We start from the raw sequence: 23,457 nt of genomic DNA on the forward strand, positions 1-23,457 counted from the left end.
CCTCCCAATGTCCACACACGGCCAACACCACATTCCCCCTGTCATAGTATGGTTTCATCATGTTCACATGGTACACCCGACGGTGATGTGCCCGGTTTGACAGCTCCACCACATAGTTTACCTCATTCAGTTGCTTGATAACCTTGAAGGGCCCTTCCCAGGCGGCCTGGAGTTTGTTTCTCCTCACGGGGATGAGAACCATCACCTGATCCCCGGTGGCGAAGGCACGGGCTCGGGCTGTGCGGTCATACCAGACCTTCTGCCTCCTCTGGGCTCGGGCCAGATTCTCCCTGGCCAGGCCCATGAGCTCGGCCAGTCTTTCCCGGAAGGTCAGGACATACTCCACCACTGACTCTCCCTCGGGAGAGGCCTTCCCCTCCCATTCGTCCCTCATCAGGTCTAGGGGCCCCCTCACCCGCCTTCCATACAACAGTTCGAAAGGTGAAAACCCAGTAGATTCCTGGGGTACCTCCCTGTACGCAAACAGCAGGTGAGGTAAGTACTTGTCCCAATCTTGCGGATGCTGGTTCATAAATGTTTTTAGCATCATCTTCAGCGTCCCGTTGAACCTTTCTACCAGCCCGTTGGACTGGGGGTGATACGCTGAGGCCCAGTTGTGCTGGACCCCACATTTCTGCCATAAGGACCGGAGCAGGGCCGACATGAAGTTGGACCCCTGGTCCGTTAAGACCTCCTTGGGGAACCCCACCCGGCTGAAAATTGTCAGCAGCGCATCTGCCACTGTGTCTGCTTCGATAGAGGACAAGGCCACCGCCTCGGGGTAGCGAGTGGCAAAATCCACCACCACCAGGATGTATTTCTTCCCTGACCGGGTCGTCTTGCTGAGAGGTCCCACTATGTCCATGGCCACCTTCTGGAAAGGTTCTTCTATGATGGGTAAAGGCCTCAAAGCTGCTTTCCCCTTGTCCCGGGCCTTCCCCACCCTCTGGCAGGGATCACAGGATTGGCAGTACTGTCGGACATGGGTAAAGACCCCAGGCCAGTAAAAGTTCTGTAGCAGCCTCTGCCTGGTGCGCCGGATTCCCTGGTGCCCTGCGAGAGGGATGTCATGGGCCAGGTACAACAGCTTGTGACGGAACTTCTGGGGAACCACCAACTGCCTCCTGATCCCCCATGACTCTACTTCCCCTGGGGGAGCCCATTCTCGGTACAGGAACCCCTTCTCCCACAGGAACCTCTCCTTGCAACCTCTCCTCATGGTCTGTACCGCACTAAGGTCAGCCCGGTCCCTGTGCTTCCGCAAGGAGGGATCTTTCTGCAACTCGGCCTGGAACTCAGCAGCTGGGACAGGAATGGGGACCGGCTCTCTCTTGCTGGCTGGGTCTGAGGCTGCAGCCTCTCTGCACCGTGCCCCTGGGCGTTCCCCGCTCCCTGAGTTAGGGTCCTGCACCTCAGGTCGAGTACCTTCCCCGTTTTCGGGGTGCAGTGCCATTTGCCGACTCTGACTACGAGTCACGACCAGGGCACTCTGGGTGTTAGTAGGCCAGTCCTCAAGGTCCCCTCCCATTAACACGTCAGTGGGCAAATATTGGTGTACCCCCACATCCTTGGGGCCCTCCTTGGCCCCCCATTTCAGGTGTACCCTTGCCACGGGTACCTTGAATGGGGTCCCGCCCACGCCCATCAGGGTCAGGTAGGTGTCGGGCACCATCCGATCTGAGGCCACCACCTCGGGCCGGGCCAGCGTCACCTCTGCGCCCGTGTCCCAGTACCCAGTGACCTTCCTCCCATCCACTTCCAGGGAAACAATGCACTCTTTCCGGAGGGGCAGCCCCGCGCCCACCCGGTAAACCAAAAACCCGGAACTGGGAGCATCCATAGGTGGTATGTTGCCAACCCCCCTTTCCTGGGAATGTAGCCCCTCCTCCGATTGGGTTTTTACCCAGTCCACCCTCTGCGGGTTGGGTCTGCTTGGTCTGTCCCTGAGCTTGGGGCACTGGGCCCGTATGTGACCTCGTTGGCCACAGCAATAGCAGCCCATATCTCGTGGGTCCCCTTGAGTGGGTCGGAGGGACTTGCCGCTGGATGTTCCCCTTTTGGGGGGGTTCTCCATAGGCCCCCTTTGGGAGGTCCCATGTTGACTCTCTCTCTGCGTTGAGGCAGGCCTGCTCCTTCGAGACTCCTCCCTGCCATCCCCTGCCCGACTGTCCACAAATTGGTCGGCCAGCTGGCCTGCATGCTGCGGGTTCTCCGGCTTCTGGTCCATCAACCACAGCCTCAGGTCGGACGGGCACTGCTCGTACAGGTGCTCCAGTATGAATAGGTCAAGCAGGTCCTCTTTAGTTTGGGCCCCAGCTGTCCACTTGCGGGCATACCCCTGCGCCCGGTTGACCAGTTGTAGGTATGTAACCTCACGGGTTTTACGCTGGCTCCGGAACTTTTTCCGGTACATCTCAGGAGTCAGCCCAAACTCGCGGAGCAGGGCCTGTTTGAACAGTTCGTAGTCCCCTGCCTCCGCCCCTTTCAGTCGGCTGTACACCTCCACGGCTGTGGAGTCCAGTAAGGGGGTGAGAACTGCGATCCTGTCTGCAGGGTCAACCCTGTGCAGCTCGCAGGCATTCTCAAAGGCCGTCAGGAAGGTATCTATGTCCTCCCCCTCCTTACGCCGGGGCAGCAAGTGCTTATCAAAGCTCTTTGTAGGCTTGGGTCCCCCCTCACTCACCGCAGCTGGGGCCTCACTGCTCCTCAGCTGGGCCAGGTCCAGCTCATGTTTACGCTGTTTCTCCTTCTCCTCCCGCTCATGTTTACGCTGGTTCTCCTTCTCCTCCTGCTCACGCTGGCGCTGGTTCTCCTCATGTTCACGCTGTTTCGCCTTCTCCTCCAGCTCTCGCCTCTTTAACTCGAGCTCCTCCCGTCTCAGCTCCCTTTCATATTCCAGCCGCATCCGCTCCACGGATGCCGAGCGTTGCCGGGAGGATCCCCTGCTGGGGGGTGGGCTTCGCCGGGCAGATCCCCTGCTGGCCGGGGGTGTCACGGTGCCCTCGGTATACACTGGGCTCCTCCCCGCCCTTCCTCTACGCCTAGGAAGGGGGGGTCTCGGGAAGCCCTCGTCCGCCGGCTGACCACTCCCAGCGGGGACAGACACTGGTGCCTGCGCTGCATCTGCTCGGCTGCTTCCCTCAGCGACAGGGCTCCGTTCATTCATGCGGTCTCCCTCCTCCAGCTGGGCAATCAGCTGGTCCTTGGTGCGTCTCCCTGGGTGCAGCCCCCTCTGCTTGCACAGCTCCACCAGGTCACACTTGCGCCGCTTGGCATACATCTTCCTGCTGGCCACTCACAGGCCGGGGTGCTCGCCGCTCCCCACGGTTTCCAGGGGGACCCCTAGTGCACCAGCCCTTCTTGAGGTCACCACCTCTCTGCCAGGGTCGAGCTGCAGACTCCTCCGCCCCTGGGACCGCTCGCTGCAATCCCCCGGGGGACCCTGTTACTGCAAAGTCCTTCTCACTGGGCACACACTCCCAGGGGTTAACCACCCCTTCGTTTTACTGCTCCCCAGTCACTTACTGCAGGAAGCGCCGTCCACGGGGTGCAGTATCTCCCGCCGCTGCCACCAGTTGTCACGGAGTGTGGGGGAGTCCGGCCCTGCACCCCTCTTCCTGGGACCCACAGTGACTCTCAGCCAGTCAGTAAAACAGAAGGTTTATTGGACAACAGGAACACAGGTTACAGCAGAGCTTGCAGGCACAGTCAGGACCCCTCCACCGAGTCCTTCTGGGCTTTCAGGGTGCTTGGATCCTAGCTAGGATACCCTGAATTCCGCCCACACAGCCCCAAGCCCCAAACTCCAACTGCTTCCCTCCTGCCACTCCCTTCCTTTGTCCCCTTCCCGGGCAAAGGTGTTGACCTTTCCCCTCCCTTACCTAGCTCAGGTTACAGGCTCTGGCATCGTCCATCTCCTAAAGTCCTCCCCTGCTCTCCCACTCCCCACACAGACAGTCCCTACTGCATCACAACAACATCCTCTCGCAAGGAGTTCCACAGGTTGACTGTGTTGTATAAAGAAATACTTCCTTTTGTTTGTTTTAACCTGCTCCCTATTAATTTCATTCGGTGACCCCTAGTTCTTGTGTCATGAGAAGGAGTAAATAACACATCCTTATTTACTTTCTCCACACCAGTCATGATTTTATACACCTCTATCATATCCTCCTTTAGTCGTCTCTTTTCCAAGCTGAAAAGTCCCAGTCTTATTAATCTCTCCTCATATGGAGGCTGTTCCATACCCCTAATCATTTTTGTTGCCCTTTTCTGTACTCTTTCCAATTCCAATATATCTTTTTTGAGATGGGGTGACCACATCTGAATGCAGTGTTCAAGGTGTGGGGTACCATGGATTTATATAGAGGCAATATGATATTTTCTGTTTTATTATCTACCCCTTTCTTAATGATTCTCAACATTCTGTTAGCTTTTTTGACTGCCACTGGCGCTGCACATTGAGTGGATCATTCAAATGAGTGGGAAAGTGGGCAGCCCGGATGGCTGGGTTCACCACCCCCTCCAAGGCCCTGTCTCTGCCCCTGCCGCTGGAGGGCAGGAACACAGAAAGTAGAGTTGCCAATTATGATTGGATGCATTCCTGGAGATGTCATCACATTACATAATCTTTAATTAAAGATTAATCTTTAATTCTTGGAGACTACAATCCTGGAGGGTTGGCAACCCTAGCTCAGAGGGGAGAGCCCCCTGCTCATGGAGCTGCTGACGCCTCTCTAAAGCTGCTTCTCTTTCCTGCAGTGGACAAAAAGGAGAAGTTCGACTTCTCAGGGCTTTGCCTGGACTAGCTCCGGCTGCAGGTAACTCCCTCGCCAGATGTTTGCATCCCCATTAGGGGCTGGGCATCTGCCAGGGTGCACACACTCCACCCAGCCCCCTGCCAGGCCCACACCAGCAAAAACTCCCCTGCTCAACCCACTGCCAGGCCTGCACCAACAGCCCCTCCCCAGCCAGATCCCTGCCAAGCCCGCATCAGCAAGCCCTCCCCTTCCCTGCTCAGCCCCCTGACAGGCTGCAATTGGCAACCCCTGACCTCCAGCACCCAGCCCAGCCTCCGACTAGGGTTGCCAACCCTCCCGGTTTGGCTGAGAGTCTCCCGGAATCAGGCTCCATCTCCCAGAGGCGACTGAACCAATCTGGGAGATTTTAGGCCGCTAAAAGTCCGGTCAGTGGTGCACTGGGGCTAAGGCAGGCTCTTTACCTACCCTGGCTCCGTGCCGCTCCTGGAAGCGGCTGGCATGTGCTGCATCCCCTAGGTGGAGACGGGGCCAGGGGGTCTCTGCGCGCTGCCCCCGCCCTGAACAGGAACTCTGTAGCTCCCATTGGCTGGGAACAGGGAACCATGGCCAATGGGAGCCGGGAGGGCGGTGTCTGCAGGCAGTGGCAGTGCGCAGAACCACCTGGCCATCCCTGAGCCTAGGAGCTGCTGCCGGACATACCACCACTTCCAGGACCCACATGAGGTAAGTGCTGCCTGGCCGGAGCCTGTACCCCACACCCTCTCCTGCACCCCAACCCCCTGCCCCAGCCCCCTCCCCCACCCAATCTCCCTGCAAGAGCCCAGATGCCTCCTGCACCCCAAACCCTTGCCCCAGGCTCAGCCTGGAGCCCCCTCCCACACTCTGAACCCTCGACCCCACCCTCCAGCCCAGAGCCCACACCCACTCCCACACCCCAACCCCCTGCTCCAACCCGGTGAAAGGGAGTGAGGGTGAAGGGTGAGGGAGAGCGAGCGATGGAGGGAGGGGGCTGGAGTGAGTGGGGCCGGGGCCTCAGAGAAGGGGTGGGACAGGGGGCAGGGCAAAGGCATTTGGGTTTGTGCGAGTAGACCAGGGGTGGGCAACCTATGGCACGTGTGCCGAAGGCGGCACGCGAGCTGATTTTCAGTGGCACTCACACTGCCTGGGTCCTGGCCACCAGTCCAGGGGACTCTGCATTTTTTAATTTTAAATGAAGCTTCTTAAACGTTCTGAAACCCTATTTACTTTACATACAACAACAGTTTAGTTATATATTGTAGACTTATAGAAAGAGACCTTCTAAAAACGTTAAAATGTGTGACTGGCAAACAAAACCTTAAATTAGAGTGAATAAATGAAAACTCAGCACAGCACTGCTGAAAGGTTGCCGACCCCTGGAGCAGACAGTTGGCAACCCTACTCCTCGCCACATCCACATCAGCTCTGCTCCATTTCTGTTCACTAACTAGGGCCATGGCCTGGCTCTGGGCTCCTCTGCCCTGGGAGCAGCCCCTGCCCAGCCACAGGCCCATGGGAAGGACAGCTGGGAGTGGGAGCTGGTGGAACCGCTCCTGGCGGCGCTTGACCTTGGAGCCGGCAGCACCAAGTGCACAGCGCCCTGTCCTGGCAGCTAACAAAGTCGCTCTGCTCGACTGGGGGAGCTGCAGGGCTGATGGTGGGGGAGTGGTGATGTGGCTGCCCCAAGCCCTGGGGCTGGGCTCTTTCTCACCCCCTTCTCTGCCTCCCCCAAGGCTTACAGCAGTGTGGCCAAGGCCCCCATGCAGCTGCGCCAGAGCCTGGACGTGGGCCGTGTGATGAACCTCATCATGTTCCACTCCAAGATGCTGGACTCACTGGAGGAGCTGGTAGTGGAGACTTCGGACCTGTCGGCCTTCTGGTGTGTATGCGCAGTGCCCGGCGCGTGCAGGCCAGCACTGCCCGGAGCCCATGGGCCAGCCCTGGGCCTGCCTCAACCCCATCAGTGCCTCAGTTTCCCCGTCGCACCATTTGGTCGGGAGAGGATCTACTGCCCTCGGAGCTGTGGTGTGAGGCCTGTTCACTGACTTTTCTGGCCAGGGGTCTCTCTGGGAGCACTGGACAGTCAGATGGTGGGCAGGAAGAGTTGGTGCAGCTAGCCCAACAGTGTTGCTAAGGCCTGGCTTCTAGCCCTGTGCTTGGCCCATTCAGACCCACGCCCCCCAGAACCTGGCTCTGATCCAGGGTATGAGGGACTGAGATGCAGCTGCAGAGGGCACAGCAGCCAGTGGGATCCAGGCCTCTAAGCGATGTGAAGGGGCTGGGGTGGTGCTGCTCACATGGAATCACATGCACGCACACACAAACACAGAATCACACACATACAAACACGGAAGCACATACACATGGAATCACGCACATACACACCAACATGGAATCACATGCACATGGAATCACACAAACACAGAATCACATGCACACACCTACATGGAAAGGCAGATGCTCACACACACAAACACAGAATCACACAGACCTGGAATCACACAAATACCCACAAATACAGAATCACACACACAGAATCACATGCAAACACCTACATGGAAAAGCACACGCACACACTGACAAACATGGAATCACATGCACATGGACTCGCACATGCAGACAAACACAGAATCACATGTACACGGAATCACACACATACACACACACACAAACATGGAATTACATGCACACACCTACATGGAGAGATGTATTCGCACACACAGACTCTTCCTGCCCCACCTGTGCTGATGTGTCCTTCTACCCCGACAGTTTCTACATCCGCCCCTTCGAGAAGCTGTTTGCTCTGACCATGGAGGAGCCGGCCATGCTGCGCTTCACCATCGTCTTCCTGCTCATCTGCAGCCACTTTGCCCGCTGCACCCACCCCATGTGTCCAGAGGAGGTGTGTAGCTGAGGGGTAATGTATGAGGAGGGGCACTGCCTGGGGAGAGCCTGGGGGGCATGCATGGTGATGCATCGGGGAGGTACGGGGGACATGCATGGGGATTTAGGGGGGACATGGGGACACGGATGGCAATATAAAGGGGAAGACGCCCCCCCTGTGGGAGGGCCAGGGGGCATGAATGATGATCCATGTGGGGACAACTCGGGGGGGAGCGGGGGCAGGCATGCATGGAGATGTGTGGGTGAGGAGCAGGGGGAGGACACAGGGCAGTGCATGGGGGAGGGGCAGGGTTGCCTCCCCCATGGGGTAAGAAGCTCAGTGGCTGGCGTTTGGGATCTGTGGCTGGAAGGTGCCAGGTGGGGGAGCAGAGCCGTGAGCCGTCCCTGGCCTCTCTCCACAGTATCCCCACCTGAAGAGCTGCAGCCTGGGTCTATGCAACAGCTTCCTGGAAGAGATCGCCAAGCAGGCTGCCAACTGCATCATGGGCACATGTGCCGAGCAGCGCAAACTCAGTGAGCAGGTGAGGGGTGTGGCACAGTGCTGGGGGGTGTTGGGGGATCTGCCAGTGTGGGGACCCCTCTGCAACCAGGTGAAGGATGTGGCATGGTGTCAGGGGTTCCCCTCCCTGGGGCAGCTGCTAGACTGGGGGCATGGGGGCTCCTCTGTGAGCAAGTGAGGGGCGTGGCATGGTGCTGGGGGTGCCGAAGGTGCTTGTACCCTTGGGTCAGTGCCCAGGGCAGCTGCCAGCCTGGGGGCCCCTTTGCGAGCAGGTGAGGGGTATGGCATGGTGCTGGGGGGTGTTGGGGGATCTACCAGCCTGGGGGCCACTCTGTGAGCAGGTGAGGGGTGTGGCATGGTGCTGGGGAGTGCCTGGGGGTCTGCCAGACTGGGGGCCCCTCTGTGAGCAGATGAGGGGTGTGGCACAGTGCCGGCGGGTGTTGGGGGATCTGCCAGCGTGGGGGCCTCTCTGTGAGCAGGTGAAGGGTGTGGCACGGTGCCAGGGGGTGCCTCGGGGATCTGCCAGTGTGGGGGCCCCTCTGTGAGCAGGTAAGGGGCGTGGCATGGTGCCGGGGGGTGCCTGGGGGATCTGCCAGACTGGGGGCACCTCTGCAACAAGGTGAAGGGTGCAGCATGGTGTCAGGGGGTCCCCTCCCCGGGGCAGCCACTAGACTAGGGGCATGGGGGCCCCTCTGCGAGCAAGTGAGGGGCGTGGCATGGTGCTGGGGGTGCCGGAGGAGCTTGTACCCTTGGGGCGGTGCCAAGGGCAGCTGCCAGCCTGGGGGCCCCTTTGCGAGCAGGTGAGGGGCATGGGCATGGGCATGGGGCTGGGCAGTACCAGAGGAGCTGCCAGACTGGGGGCACGTCAATGAGCAAGGGGGTTATGGGACATGGCATGGCACTGGGTGGGTTTGCTTCCAGCCGGGGGTTCGGTGGGCAGGTGAGGGGCACAGGGAGTGGCATGGTGCTGGGTGGGGTACCTTGTTGAGGTGCCAGCTGAGTGCACAGCAGCAGTTGCATGTACCAGGATTGCTCACCATCTGGGCGCGCTGACTGAGGGCTGTGGCCGGCCCTCCACAGGCTGCTCTCCAGGCTGGCAAAGCCCTGCGGGGCTGTTTGGTGCTGGGGGCTATGGAGATGGCCGTGGTTGGAGTCATGTAGCCTTGCCGGGGAGCAAATGGCCAGTGACTGCTGCTTGCTGAGCCCTGGGGGCGGTGGGGGTGGGCATCAGTGTGGCCAGTGGCTCCGTGGCAAGACGAGCCAGATGCCAGGCAGGTGGGATGTGTCCTGCACCAGAACTGGGGTGCGGGGGGAGGGGACCCTATGTGCATCTGGGGGGCTGCCAAATCCTGGCCCTCCAAGCCCCCAGCCCCTCACTCGCTCAGTGCCCCCGTCTCTATCTCCTGGGAAGCTGCTGCCCAAACACTGCGCCTCCACCATCAGCAAGGCCCAGAACAAGAAGGCCCAGAAGCAGCCCCCCAAGAAGGGGGAACCGGAGCGAGACAAGCCAGGGGCCGAGAGCCAGAGGAAGGACCGGATCGTGGTGACCAAGTAAGCCCACCACATAGGGGTCTCCCAAGGGGCATTAGAGCTGCTCTGCCATCCCTTGGGGGTGAGGGTTCTCCCCATTCAGAGGACTCCTCCCCCTGTGCTTCAGATGGCTGGGGTAACCGGGCAGTGGGTCCCCAGAATGGCTGATGGCTCAGATCTGGGAAGCGATACTGGTACCTGGCCCTTCATAAGCACTCCCAGCCTTTCCATTGCCCAAGATACACTTGATTTATTGGACTGCCCATCGCCCCTCGGAGCGGAGGGGGTGGTGAACCCAGGCATCTGGGCTGCCTGTCGCCCCTCGGAGCGGAGGTGGCAGTGAACCCAGGCATCTGGGCTGCCCACTTTCCCATTCATTTGAATGATCCCACCACATTTGGGGTCTGGGAGCTAGTGTGCGTTGGGCTGACAGGTGTGGGGGAGGGGCCTGGGCTCCAGAGCCATTTGCGGCGAGTGGTGACCGTGCCGGCGTCTCTGCCCCCAGCATGGACAAGCTGCACCAGGGGCTGGGCGAGCTCTCCCTGAGCATCAACCATGTCCCCAGCTTCACCGTGTTCGAGCACATGGTCACACCGTCCGAATACCTCAGCAGCCACCTGGAGACGCAGCTCAACAGGTCCGTAGGCCCCGTGGCTGGCTGGCTGGGTGCGGCGTGTCCCTGCGCATGGCTCGTGGGCCTCGGGCAGGCGGGGATGGGAGTGCGGCGGGTCCCTGACCATGGCCCATGGGCTGGGAGGGGGACACGTTGCGTTCCTGCCCACAACCTTTGGGCGGGTGGGGATGGCAGAGTGGTGTGTCCCTGCCCATGGCCCTCGAGCAGGTGAGGAGGGGGACAAAGCATGTCCCTGTCCATGGCCCTCAGGCAGGCGGGTGGGGAGAGGGATGCAGCATTTCCCTGTCCATGGCCCTCAGGCGGGCGGGTGGGGAGGGGGATGCAGCATTTCCCTGTCCACCCTCAGGCGGGCGGGTGGGGAGGTGAACGTGACGTGTTCCTGTCCGTGGCCCTCAAGCTGGGAGACTGAGTTGGCTATTGGTGCTGTTACATCCACAAGCCCCAGCCAACTTCTGAGCTGAGTTGTGCTGGGAGATGCGCATTCACAGGGAACATGGGAGTGAGGCTGGGTGCTTTCAGTGGGGAGGTTGTGGGCTCAGCAGATCCACTCGAGGGTCTGTGTGGGGCCCCCTCTGAGCCCCCCATCCTCTTACAGATCCTTCGTGTGGATGGCCAGCTACAACCAGGCTACGCAGGAGATTGCGCAGCCCTCTGAGGTGCTGGCTGGCCTGCGCTCCTACCTCGCCTTCATCCAGTCACTGGGGCAATTCACGTGCGTGGACTCCAGCTGCATCATCCACAATGTCCTGCTTCAGCAGACACAACCCCTGGACTCAAGCAGGGAGCAGACCCTCACCACCATCTACACCAACTGGTGGGTGCCTGGGCTGGCGGCAGCCTGGCCTGGGCCACCGGACAGGAGAGAGCCCTGGGTATCCTTGAGCCATGGGGCAGGAGAGCCTGGGAGATGCCTGAAGGGATGGGGGAAGTGGGAAAAGCTGACCTATGAGGAAAGGTTGAGAGTCTTGGGCATGTCAAGTGTAGAGCAGAGAAGGCCAAGGCAGGACTTGACACCAGTCTTTAGCTATGGTCAGGGCTGTTCCGAAGAAGGCCGAGGCCCAGTTGTTCTCCATGTGCATTGATGGGACACGAAGGAATCCGCTGTTTGCAGCCAGGGAGATCTCGGTTAGATAGTGGGAAAAGCTTCATGGGGTCGCTGGGCTCTGGAGCAGGCTCCGAGGGGGTTGGGGAATCCCCATCACTGGAGGTTTGTAGGAACTGGTTGGACAAATCCCTGTCAGGGATGGTCCAGTTGTCCTGCCTCTGTGCCTGGCCTATGTGGCCTATTGTGGTCCCTTCCAGCCCCATATTTCTGTGGTTCTGTGCACCTGGTGGGATTTCATGGGGCTGGAAAGCCGGTGCTCGGAGAGCGACGGGTGGCCCTGCCCAGAATGGGGACAGTAATGGGAGAAAGAGTCAGGCCCCTTGATCTCGCACTTTCTGGGCAAATAGGGCCAGGGAGGAGAGGGAACAAAAACCTACTTCTAGAGCCAAGTGAACAGGCTGTCCATGTGAGAGCTTCCCTTAGCCAGTGCCCCTCAATCCTGACCCACAGCCCTCTGCTATCCCAGTCCTGGGCTCCCCCCTAGCTCTGCCAGTGCCCCTCAGTCCTGACCCACAGCCCTCTGCTATCCCAGCCCTGGGATCCCCCCAGCTCTGCCAGTGCCCCTCAGTCCCGACCTGCAGCCCCTGCTAGCGCAGCCCTGAGCTCTCCCCAGCTCTGCCAGTGCCCCTCAATCACGGCCCGCAGCTCTCTGCTATCCCAGCCCTGAGCTTCCCACACAGCTCTGCCAGTGCCCCTCAGTCCTGACCCACAGTCCCTGCTATCCCAGCCCTGTGCTCCCATCCCTCCAGCTCTGCCAGTGCCCCTCTATCCTGACTCACAGTCCCTGCTATCCCAGCTGTATGCACCCCCCAGCTCTGCCAGTTCCCCTCTATCCCGACCCACAGCCCTCTGCTATCCCAGCTCTGGGCTCCCCCCCCAGCTCTGCCAGTGCCCCTCAGTCCTGACCCATAGTCCTCTGCTATCCCAGCCCTGTGCTCCCATCCCTCCAGCTCTGCCAGTGCCCCTCTATCCCGACTCACAGCCCTCTGCTATCCCAGCTCTGGGCTCCTGCTCAGCTCTGCCAGTGCCCCTCATTCCCGACCCGCAGCCCCTGCTAGCCCAGCTCTGAGCTCCCCACACAGCTCTGCCAGTGCCCCTCAGCCCCATCCCGTGCTCACACACCGGTACAAGGGAGTTTGGGCTCTGGCAGGGCAGATTCGGAGCAGGTTGGGAGAACAGTGCTGGGCCTGGCTGTCCGGTGTAAGTGGAGGCTTTTTGGCTCCATGCAGGTACCTGGAGGTGCTGCTGCGCCAGGCCAGCACTGGGGCCATTGTGCTGTCCCCAGCCATGCAGGCCTTCATCAGTGTCCCCAGGGAGGGGGAGCAGAGTTTCAGTGCAGAGGAGTTTTCAGACATCTCAGGTGAGCCGCGGCAGCTCCATGCACTGATGATGGGGCCGCGTGACGGCGGGATGCAGAGGCGGCTGCCTGGCGGTGGGACAGCTGGCTCTGGATGATTCTGGGCACGGGGGTGAGGATGCGTGGTGGCAGGACAGCCGGCCCTGGGGACGGGGGATGGAGACACACAGCAGCAGGCCAGCTGGCTGTGGGGCTGAGGGTTGGAATATGCAGCGGTGGGACGGCCAGTTCTGGGGGTGGGGATGGGGATGCAAGGTGGTAGGACGGCTCTGGGGATGGGGATGGGGATGGGGATATGCGGCGGTGGGACGGCTCTGAGGATGGGGATATGCGGCGATGGGACAGTTCTGGGGATGAGGCTGAGGATGCATGGCAGCCGGACGGCCCTGGGTTTGGGGCTGGGGATGTGTGGTGGCGGGACGGCTGGCTCAGAGTGAGCTGGTCTGGCTGGCTGGAGACTGGGAGGCCCGGTGCTGGGACATGCTGTTCTGGGGTGTGTGAGGGCTGGGTGTGACCCAAGCAGGCCAGAAGGAACTAACGCTCTGTGTATGATCCACTCCCCTCCCCCAGAGATGCGGGCGCTGGCCGAGCTGCTGGTCCCTACGGCATGAAGTTCCTGAGCGACAACCTCATGTGGCACGTCACCTCGCAGGTGGTGGAGCTGAAGGTAGGAGGCTGGGGCGGGAGAAGCCACTGCTGGGTGCACTCAACTCCCCAGGGCTACGGGCTGGGCAGGCAGTGGGAGTCAGTGCTTAGAGCAGAGTACCCAGGACTCCTGGATTCTCTGGAAGCAGCGTGGGGTTAGTGTGGTAGAGCAGGAGGGCTGGGAGCCAGAACTCCTGGGTTCTCTGGGAGCAGTGTGGGATCACTGTGGTAGAGCAGGGGGTCTGGGAGCCAGGACTCCTGGGTTCCCTGGGAGTGGTGTGGGGTTAGTGTGGTAGAGCAGGGGGTCTGGGAGCCAGGACTCCTGGGTTCCCTGGGAGCAGTGTGGAGTTAGCAGGGGAGAGCAGGGGGGCTGGGAGGCAGGACTCCTGGGTTCTCTGGGAACGGTGTAGGGTTAGTGTGGTAAAGCAGGGGGGCTGGGAGCCAGAACTCCTGGGTTCTCTGGGAGCAGTGTGGAGTTAGCAGGGTAGAGCTGGGGAGCTGGGAGCCAGGACTCCTGGGTTCCCTGGGAACAGTGTGGATTTAGTAGGATAGAGCAGCATGGGAGCTGGGAGCCAGGACTCCTGGGTTTTATTGCCAGACCTGTCACTGTCTTGCTGTGTTCCCAGTGGATAATATCCCATCAGCTCCCAGCTAACTATGGGGAGCACTGGGCCCCCGCTCCTAGGTTCATGTGATAGCTCAGTACATCAGTGTCTGGGAGTTCCCTTCAGAGCCGGAGGTGCTGGCATTGGGCAAAATACTGATATCAGGGAAGATTCCCATGGCAGCAGCCCCTGGCTCTGGGTGAGTTGGGTTTGGCTAGTTCTGGCATTGTGTGAGTTGGGCCTGGCTGGTTCTGGTTCTGGCTGGCTATGGGCCAGTCAGGCCTGGCTGGTTCTGGTTCTGGATGGCTATGGGCCAGTCGGGCCTGGCTGGCTCTGGCTCTGGTTCTGACTCTGGGTCAGTCAGGCCTGGCTGGCTTTGGCTCTGGCTGGCTCCGGCTCTGGCTGGCCCCCGTTTACCATTGTGATTGTGTGTGTTGCAGAAGTTGGTGAGTGAGAACATGGACGTGCTGGTGCAGATCCGCTCCAACTTCTACAAACCAGAGGAGATGGTATCACTGCTGCCCAGGCTGACGTGTAGGTGACATTCCCCCCCCCCATTGCCCCGTCCCTGGCATCTGCATTGAACCCCCTGCCCAATCCATGGACGGCTGAGGATGGAGTTCAGGGCTGAGCTGCAATGAGCGCTGGGTGGAGAGGAGACTCAGGTGGGGAATAGCAGGTGGGGTGAGGAAGGGGACTGGGGGTTGGGATGAGGGGCACTGGCAGAGCTGAGGGCTCAGGAGGGGGCTCAGGGTTGGGGTGAGGGGCACTGGCAGAGCTGGGGGCTCAGGAGAGGGCTGAGGGTTGGGGTGAGGGGCCCTGGCAGAGCCGGGGGCTCAGGAGGGGTGAGGGTTGGGGTGAGGGGCCCTGGCAGAGCTGGGGGCTCAGGAGGGGGCTGAGGGTTGGTGTGAGGGTCACTGGCAGAGCTGGAGGTTCAGGAGGGGGCTGAGGGTTGGGGTGAGGGGCACTGGCAGAGCTGGGGGCTCAGGAGGTGGGGCTGAGGGTTGGGGTGAGGGGCACTGGCAGAGCCGGGGGCTCAGGAGGGGGGTGAGGGTTGGGGTGAGGGGTAGTGGCAGAGCTGGGGGCTCAGGAGGGGGATGAGGGTTGGGGTGAGGGGTAGTGGCAGAGCTGGGGGCTCAGGAGGGGGATGAGGGTTGGGGTGAGGGGTAGTGGCAGAGCTGGGGGCTCAGGAGGTGGGGCTGAGGGTTGGGGTTAGGGGCACTGGCAGAGTTGGGGGCTCAAAGGGGGGGGCTGAGAGTTGGTGTGAGGGGCACTGGCAGAGCCGGGGGCTCAGGAGGGGGCTGAGAGTTGGGGTGAGGGGCCCTGGCAGAGCTGGGGGCTCAGGAGGGGGGTGAGGTTTGGGATGAGGGGTAGTGGCAGAGCTGGGGGCTCAGGAGGTGGGGCTGAGGGTTGGGGTGAGGGGCCCTGGCAGAGCTGGGGGCTCAGGAAGGGGGCTGAGGGTTGGGGTGAGGGGCACTGGCAGAGCCAGGGGCTCAGGAGAGGGCCTGAGGTTTGGGGTGAGGGGCACTGGCAGAGCCGGGGGCTCAGGAGGGGGGCTGATGGTTGGGGTGAGGGGCACTGGCAGAGCTGGGGGCTCAGGAGGGGGCTGAGGGTTGGGGTGAGGGGCACTGGCAGAGCTGGGGACTCAGGAGGGGGCTGAGGGTTGGGGTGAGGGGCACTGGCAGAGCCGGGGGCTCAGGAGGTGGGGCTGAGGGTTGGTGTTAGGGGCACTGGCAGAGCTGGGGGCTCAAAGCGGGGGGCTGAGGGTTGGTGTGAGGGGCACTGGCAGATCTGAGGGCTCAGGAGAGGGCTGAGGGTTGGGGTGAGGGGTAGTGGCAGAGCCGGGGGCTCAGAAGGGGGACTGAGGGTTGGGGTGAGGGGCCCTGACAGACCTGGGGGCTCAGGAGGGGGCTGAGGGTTGGGGTGAGGGACCCTGGCAGAGCCGGGGGCTCAGGAGGTGGGGCTGAGGGTTGGAGTGAGGGGCACTGGCAGAGTTGGGGGCTCAAAGGGGGGGCTGGGGGTTGGGGTGAGGGGCACTGGCAGAGCTGGGGGCTCAGGAGGGGGCTCAGGGTTGGGGTGAGGGGCACTGGCAGAGCTGGGGGCTCAGGAGGGGGGTGAGGGTTGGGGTGAGGGGCCCTGGCAGAGCTGGGGGCTCAGGAGGGGGGTGAGGGTTGGGGTGAGGGGCACTGGCAGAGCCGGGGGCTCAGGAGGGGGGTGAGGGTTGGGGTGAGGGGTAGTGGCAGAGCTGGGGGCTCAGGAGGGGGTGAGGGTTGGGGTGAGGGGCACTGTCAGAACTGGGGGCTCAGGAGGGGGGTGAGGGTTGGGGTGAGGGGTAGTGGCAGAGCTGGGGGCTCAGGAGGTGGGGCTGAGGGTTGGGGTGAGGGGCACTGGCAGAGTTGGGGGCTCAAAGGGGGGGCTGAGGGTTGGTGTGAGGGGCACTGGCAGAGCCGGGGGCTCAGGAGGGGGCTGAGAGTTGGGGTGAGGGGCCCTGGCAGAGCTGGGGGCTCAGGAGGGGGGTGAGGTTTGGGATGAGGGGTAGTTGCAGAGCTGGGGGCTCAGGAGGTGGGGCTGAGGGTTGGGGTGAGGGGCCCTGGCAGAGCTGGGGGCTCAGGAAGGGGGCTGAGGGTTGGGGTGAGGGGCACTGGCAGAGCCAGGGGCTCAGGAGAGGGCCTGAGGTTTGGGGTGAGGGGCACTGGCAGAGCCGGGGGCTCAGGAGGGGGGCTGATGGTTGGGGTGAGGGGCACTGGCAGAGCTGGGGGCTCAGGAGGGGGGCTGATGGTTGGGGTGAGGGGCACTGGCAGAGCCGGGGGCTCAGGAGGGGGGCTGATGGTTGGGGTGAGGGGCACTGGCAGAGCTGGGGGCTCAGGAGGGGGGCTGAGGGTTGGAGTGAGGGGCACTGGCAGAGCTGGGGGCTCAGAAGGGGGGCTGAGGATTGGGGTGAGGGGTACTGGCAGAGCTGGAGGCTCAGGACGGGGGCTCAGGGTTGGGGTGAGGGGTGCTAGTTCCCAGGCATAGGCCCAGGGGTATGTTGTACCCCGTTTGTTTTGCAGCCCCGTCTCCTGTGTGTCCTCGCAATTCACCCCCCACCCCGTCTCTCCCCCAGCTGCTGACAATGTGCTGAAAAGAATGACCATCATCGGGGAGATCCTGAGCTTCCGCTCCATGGCACAGAGTGGGCTGCTGAGGTGGGTGCTGGCCATTGGGGGTGGGGGGGAGTGGAACTGAGTGAGGCCTAGGCCAGCATGTCTGGGGGGGGGCATTCAAGGCCAGGGTGGAGGAGCTGGCTGCCCCCACTGTGCACCAGCCTGGGAGGCAGCATTGGAGCTGTGTGGGGCAGGCCTTTCACACTCTTCCTGGAGCATTATGGGGCTGTGATGGAGGGGAGTCACTGACCCCCCCCACCATGTATGCTGGGGACATGGCTGGGCAGGGGTGGTGAGTGTCCCACATCCCTCCTAGGACAGGTCTCTGCGCAGCTCTGCCCAGGTGGCCTCTGGAAAGCAGGGACAGTAACTGGCCCCAGCCCCTCTCTGGGGTCAGTGGGGAGAGTTTGTTGGCTAACACCTGTGCGGTGCTTGGAGAGCCTCAAGCATTGCATTGCTCCTTTCCTGCACTTGGCTGCTGGACAGTTGTTAAAGAGCTGCCACGTCCCACCCCAGAGGGAGCCTGGGGCTGCTACATGAGAGTGGGCGAACTGTGTCCATTGCCATCTCAAGGGCTGGCTCTCTTCTCGCTGCAGGTCTTCTCCAACCGCTGCCCATTCCTGACGGGCCCCATCGAGTGCCTGAAGGACTTTGTCACCGCAGACACGGACATAAAGGTGGGGGCGACCCTTGTGCTTCTCTCTGCTGTGGGTGGGCTCTGTGGCTAGGCGGGCAGATCAGAGAACATGCTGGGCTGCTGCGCAGGCAGCCTCCCCCTGCTGTCCATATCTGGGCCCGGGGTGATTGGCCTGGGTGTCTCTCCTCCTGCCAGGGGCCTTTACCCCAGCTGGGGATCCAGAGTGTGGCAGTGTGTGCCAGGCCCCACAGCCCTAATCGTGGGCTGGGCGTGGGGTTGTCCAGCCACATGGGAGATGCCCCTTCCCCCAGGAGACAAAAGTCCCAGCTCCCCTCCAATCTGCATCACAGCTCAGGTTGATCTGGCTCAGGTTCTCAGGAGCAGCCACCGGGGGTCTGCAGACCCAGTTGAGGATGGGTGAGGGGTTTTGCTGCATGACCCAGAGTTCTCTCCTCAGCACCTGAGTTAATATTTATCCATGAGCGTGATGGAAACTCTGGGCCTGAGTTCAGCCCCTGCCCATGCTGCAGAGATGGAAATGCTGGACGCCTGCCTGCCGCAGAGGGGGGTCTGGGTCTGTTCGAGCCGTCGCCTTGCAGAGCCTGGGCCCAGCATGCTGCAGTGTCCACAGGGCTCTCAGCATCGTCCCAGCCAGCAGCAGCCTCCCCAGATCACTCACTGCAGTCTCCAGGCGGGGAGTGCTGGGGGCTAGTGGTTGCCTGTGCCTGGGCCAGTGATCGCTGCTGCTGCAGAGGGGAGGAGCACTCAGAGCTTGTCGCGAATCCTCTGCCCTGCCCTGAGGGAACCCAGGCCTGGAATGGTGCAGAGACCCAGGGTAAGAAATGGAAACACCCCCCAACTCCCACTCCAGTGCCAGGACTGGGTGGGCCTCGCTGGGAGGCTGTTCTGTGAGTATAAGCCCCAGGGGGCTCCGCTACCAGAGGGTGGCTGGCCAGAGCTGCACTCTGGGAATGTGTCATCTCAGCCCCATGGGCCTTGGTGGCAAAACTCCCCTGACGTCAGTGGGTTGCGGTTCAGCACCCACAGTCCCCAGGGCTGCCCTGGCTGGACAATCTTGTGTTGAGGGCTCTGGCGGGTTTGTTGGCCTCCAGCCCTGGGTGGGAGTGGAGTCTCCTCTGGAGAGTGGGTGCCCAGGCAGCCTGACATGCCACAGCCTCACCTTGGGGCCTCTCTCGGGCTAGGCAGAGGCATGTGGCGTGTTGTGCTCAGCCCTGCACCGTTGCTCTGAACAGGGACACTGTGCTGCCAGGGTGGCAGGGTCTGGGGATGTTCTGTCGTGTGGAGAGGCCTGAACACACGCTGTGTCCTTGGGGTTGGAGCACATTGTGAGACTCGATAAACTATGAGCCAGAGTTTGCCCTGGGCTCAGCGTGGGTGGCTCCTAGGTGGGCAGAACGGGGATGGGTAGATACTGTTGGACGCTGACTGGTCCATACTGCTCTTGTTGCCCCGCTGGTGCCTGGGGGGGTGGCATGATGTGTGAGCACGGTGGGCTCCTGCTGGCTTTGGCGGACAGGCATGTTCTGGTGTGGTGGGTCCCTCCCAAGGTGGCGGCTCACAGGGTTGTGTCAGTTCAAATTGTGCTTTCCTAGCTGGACCTCACTTTCAGCCCAAAGGAGCTGGTGTTGTGGGGTCCTCGTGGAAACCAAGGGGACATGCCTGTTAGATGGGACCCATCCTTAGTATCGATATTTGAGAGGTCGGCCTGAGGATAGTGGCAGAGCAGAGCAGGCCTGTGTTAATGATACAAAGTGTGAATGGAGAGCAGAGTGTGTGTTAATGACGCATGGTGAGAATGCAGAGCAGAGCAGTGTGTGTGTTAATGATGCAGGGTGTGAATGCAGAGCAGAGCAGCATGGGTGTCTTGATGCAGGGTGTAAATGCAAAGCTGGGCTGTGCATGTGTGTGACGAACTGGGACTGTTCTTAGTGTGGTCTGTGAATGCTGAGTGGGGAGTGTTGGCCTGAGAGGACGGTCTGCACTGGGGGATGGGAGACCGGCCTTGAGGAAAGATACGTGAGCATGTAACATGAGAACCCAGGAAGGGGTTAGAGGCCAAGTGACACCTCTGCCCGGGAAGCTGAACAAAGGCTGGGAGAAGAGGCGCTGGGGCGAGAGAGGGAGTTTTCAGGAGTTGGCTAAGGAATGGAGGGAAGCGCAGACGGGGCTCTGATTCCCCAATGGGGCTGTGGTGTCCCTGGGACCCCAAGATGGACCTAATTAGGGAGGATCCTGTTGTCTGTACGTGCAAGGCCTGTCTTGGACTGCTGGCTGGCTGAGAGTCATGGTGAGTCGCAGGAAGCCAGGGGGTGTAGGGCCTTGTGTTCCCCCACACTCTGTGACAATGTGTTATTGACACAAGGTGTGAATGCAGAGCTGGACAGGGAGTCTGTTAATGCAGGGTGTGAATGCAGAGCGGTGTGTGTGTTAAATCACACAGGGTGTGAATGCAGAGAAGAGCAGTGTGTGCTAATGATGCCGGGTGCGAATGCAGAGCAGAGCAGGGTCTTTGTGTTGACACAGGGTGCCAATGCAGAGCAGTACATGTGTCAATGATGCAGGGTGTGAATGGTGGGCAGGGTGTATCTTAATGATGCAGGGTGTGAATGCCGGGCAGGGTGTTTGTTAATGATGCAGGGTGTGAATGCCGGGCAGGGTGTTTGTTAATGATGCAGGGTGTGAATGCCAGGCAGGGTGTATGTTAATGATGCTGGGTGTGAATGCTGGGCAGGGTGTGTGTTAATAATGCAGGGTGTGAATGCCGGGAAGGGTGTATGTTAATGATGCAGGGTGTGAATGCAGAGGGGTATTTACTGTACAGCAGTCCGTAGACAGTCAAGTAGTGGGGTGTGGTGGCCAGGCATTGGACTGGCTGGGTAAGAATGTGCCCACGCTGCCAGAGAGGCACATGCCAGCAATTGCCCGTTTTTCAGAGCCATGGACAGAGGGCTGGGAACCCCACTCCAGCTCCATTTAGCAAGATGGGTTTCGCAGCTCCAAGAGGAGGGCATTGGATCTGGCCATGTGGCTTGCTGGCCTGCGCCACACCCCGTGCGGGGGTGACTGTCACCCTGATTAGATTCAGGCAAATCACACAAGGGCGCTGGCCACGGGATCTTGTGATGGCAGCACACACCTGCCATCTGCAGGCTGAGCTCGTCTGTCATGCTGAGGCCTGTCAGATGTGGAATGAGTCACTCCAGACCTGGATGCCGCTTGCACCTGGCAGATGGACCATGGGGCTGGGCTAATGCAGCTGGAGCCGGTGACGGTCAGTGGGAGATGGAGGGGAGCCAAGAACCATACAGCTTAGGAAAGAGCTGCCTGGGGCTGCTGGTTGGGTCCTGTCCTCCATTGCAGGGCCGGCTCTAGCCATTTCGCCGCCCCAAGCACGGCAGCACGCCGCGGGGGGGCGCTCTGCCACTCGCCGGTCCCACGGCTCCGGTGGACCTCCCACAGGCGTGCCTGAGGATGCTCCAGCGGAGGCGCGGGACCAGCGGACCCTCCGCAGGGACGCCTGCGGGTGGTCCACCGGAGCCGCCTGCCGCCCTGCCGGCAACTGGCAGAGCGCCCCCCGCGGCATGTAGCCCCAAGCACGCGCTTGGCGTGCTGGGGCCTGGAGCTGACCCTGCTCCATTGACCCCCAGTGTCCTTGTGCAGGCAGGGCTGGGCTGGCCCAGTGCTTTGAGAGCTGGGCTTGTGGCACTGTCAGGGGGGATGAGCATGCAGGAGCAGTGGGGAAGGTGCAGCTGGGATTGCAGCTCTGTCCCCAACAATCCCTGCTCCCCTCAGGCAGAGCCAGGCCCTCTGCTGTTCCCCAGGGGGTTGGGCTGCACCCTCAGAGCATGGAGAACCTGTGAGGAAGGAACTGGCTGCTGCAGTAGAACTAGTGCGGTGTCAGCAGCCACCTGGCTAGAAAGAGCAGGGATGCCCAGTCAGTGCCTCTAGCAGTCAGAGGGTCCAGCCCGGACTGAGGGACCTGGAGAGGGAGAGGCCATGAATCTGCCAGCACACTGCATGCAAATGCCCGCTCAGCTGGGGTCCAAGCAGCGATGAGGAGTGGGCAGGGAGCATTGCTGGGAGCAAGACCCAGGTGTGTGGAGCTGGGAGACACAACCATGTGTCCTGATCCACATTGGAGGGGATGGTCGCCACCGCCGCGGATCCCCAGGAGTTCGGCCAACACAGGCAGGAGGGATGGATGTATCTAGGTGCTGTCCTGTTTTACTGCTTGTGCTTCCCAGGGCCATTGATGGGGACCAGCCAGGGGACAGGCCTGAGAAACACCTAGGGAGAGTTGGGTCTCTGGACAGTGTGGGGTTATCTGCAGGGAAGAGCCCAGGCAGAGCTGGGAGAATATCAGCACCTGGGTTAATTGGGTCAGGGCGGTCATACCCTGCGTGAGCCCCAGGGGGCAGTAGCAGACAGCACATTAGACGTCTGTCTAGGTGCTGCCTTGTGCTATGGCAGTTTAAAGACAGGGCTGTCTGGGGCAGAGCTGGGGGGGAGCCCCTCTCTGTACAGCTGGGATGGGCACCGTGTTACAGGCGGGAGCGTGTTCAGAGACGGTGGGATGGGTCCGGCAAGCTGCCATGCTAGCTCCTTTGGGCTCACCTGGGGTTTTCAGGCAGGTCGGAACTGCGCGGTGGTGCTGTGGGGCCAGATCTTCAAACAAAGTCAAACTGGAAATGGGAGGGAACTGGGTTATCCTTCTCCCATGATCTTCGGGGAGACTCTGGGTTAGGATGTCAGGCTGGGTCAGGGATATTCTGATTCTCCATTTCGGACCCATGGATGTGTAACTAGGTTGGTATTTAGTTTGGGTTTGGCCCTGGGGTGGGTGTTGATTTCAGCAACATCACCAATATTCCCTTGTGCGCCCAGGGGTCCTCTCCTGTTGTGTTGCTGCTGTGTTCAACCCCACATGTGGCTGCATTAGAGTGGTGGACAAAGTGATCCTGTATTTGCACACCCGGTGAAGCCAGTGGGTGGAGAAGGGCCAAGGGGATGTAAATAAGGTGATTTTTCATTGACAGAGTTAATGGCTTTATTATCAGCAATGCAGCACAGATAAGGAGTGAGTGGAACTCATTTTGCACTGGTAGTGAGGGAGCGAATGCCTCCAGAGCCACAGAGCAATTACAAGGAAGTAGGACTGGAGGTTTCCAGCAGAATGGAGGGGTGAGGAGAATGGTAATGGGGTTACTCACTGTCACGGAGTCAGCGGGCGATGCTCTGGAACTGCTCCCCACCAAGCTAGGCAGGACTTTGGGGAGCCTCCTCTCCCTTGGAGCAGACTTGTTCAGGGCAAGAAGCTCACACGTCTTCACCTCCTGGGTCTCTCCTTGGAGCATTCAGCATCCTCTGCCCCTCCGTGCGCTTCCCACCGCAAGCCCGCCCCAGCGGGGTCCTGGGGAAGCCACAGGGTCCTGCACCCCCACTTTGCAGTCAGACGTGACTCTCAGCCAGCCAGTAAAACAGAGGTTTATTCGATGACAGGAACAGGGTCTAAAATAGAGCTTGTAGATACAGTGAACCGGACCCCTCGTCCGGGTCCATTCCAGGGGGGCAGTGAGCCAGACCCCATGTCTGCACTTCACTC

General features: G+C 60.9%; 1 pseudogene; it reads left to right on the forward strand.

Moving 5' to 3' along the window:
- LOC127035565 (nck-associated protein 1-like) overlaps positions 1-23,457 on the forward strand; it is a 51,969-nt pseudogene that overhangs the window by 18,764 nt on the left and 9,748 nt on the right.

The sequence above is a fragment of the Gopherus flavomarginatus genome, chromosome 16 (genome assembly GCF_025201925.1).
Source record: "Gopherus flavomarginatus isolate rGopFla2 chromosome 16, rGopFla2.mat.asm, whole genome shotgun sequence".
In the NCBI taxonomy this organism is placed as follows: domain Eukaryota; kingdom Metazoa; phylum Chordata; order Testudines; family Testudinidae; genus Gopherus; species Gopherus flavomarginatus.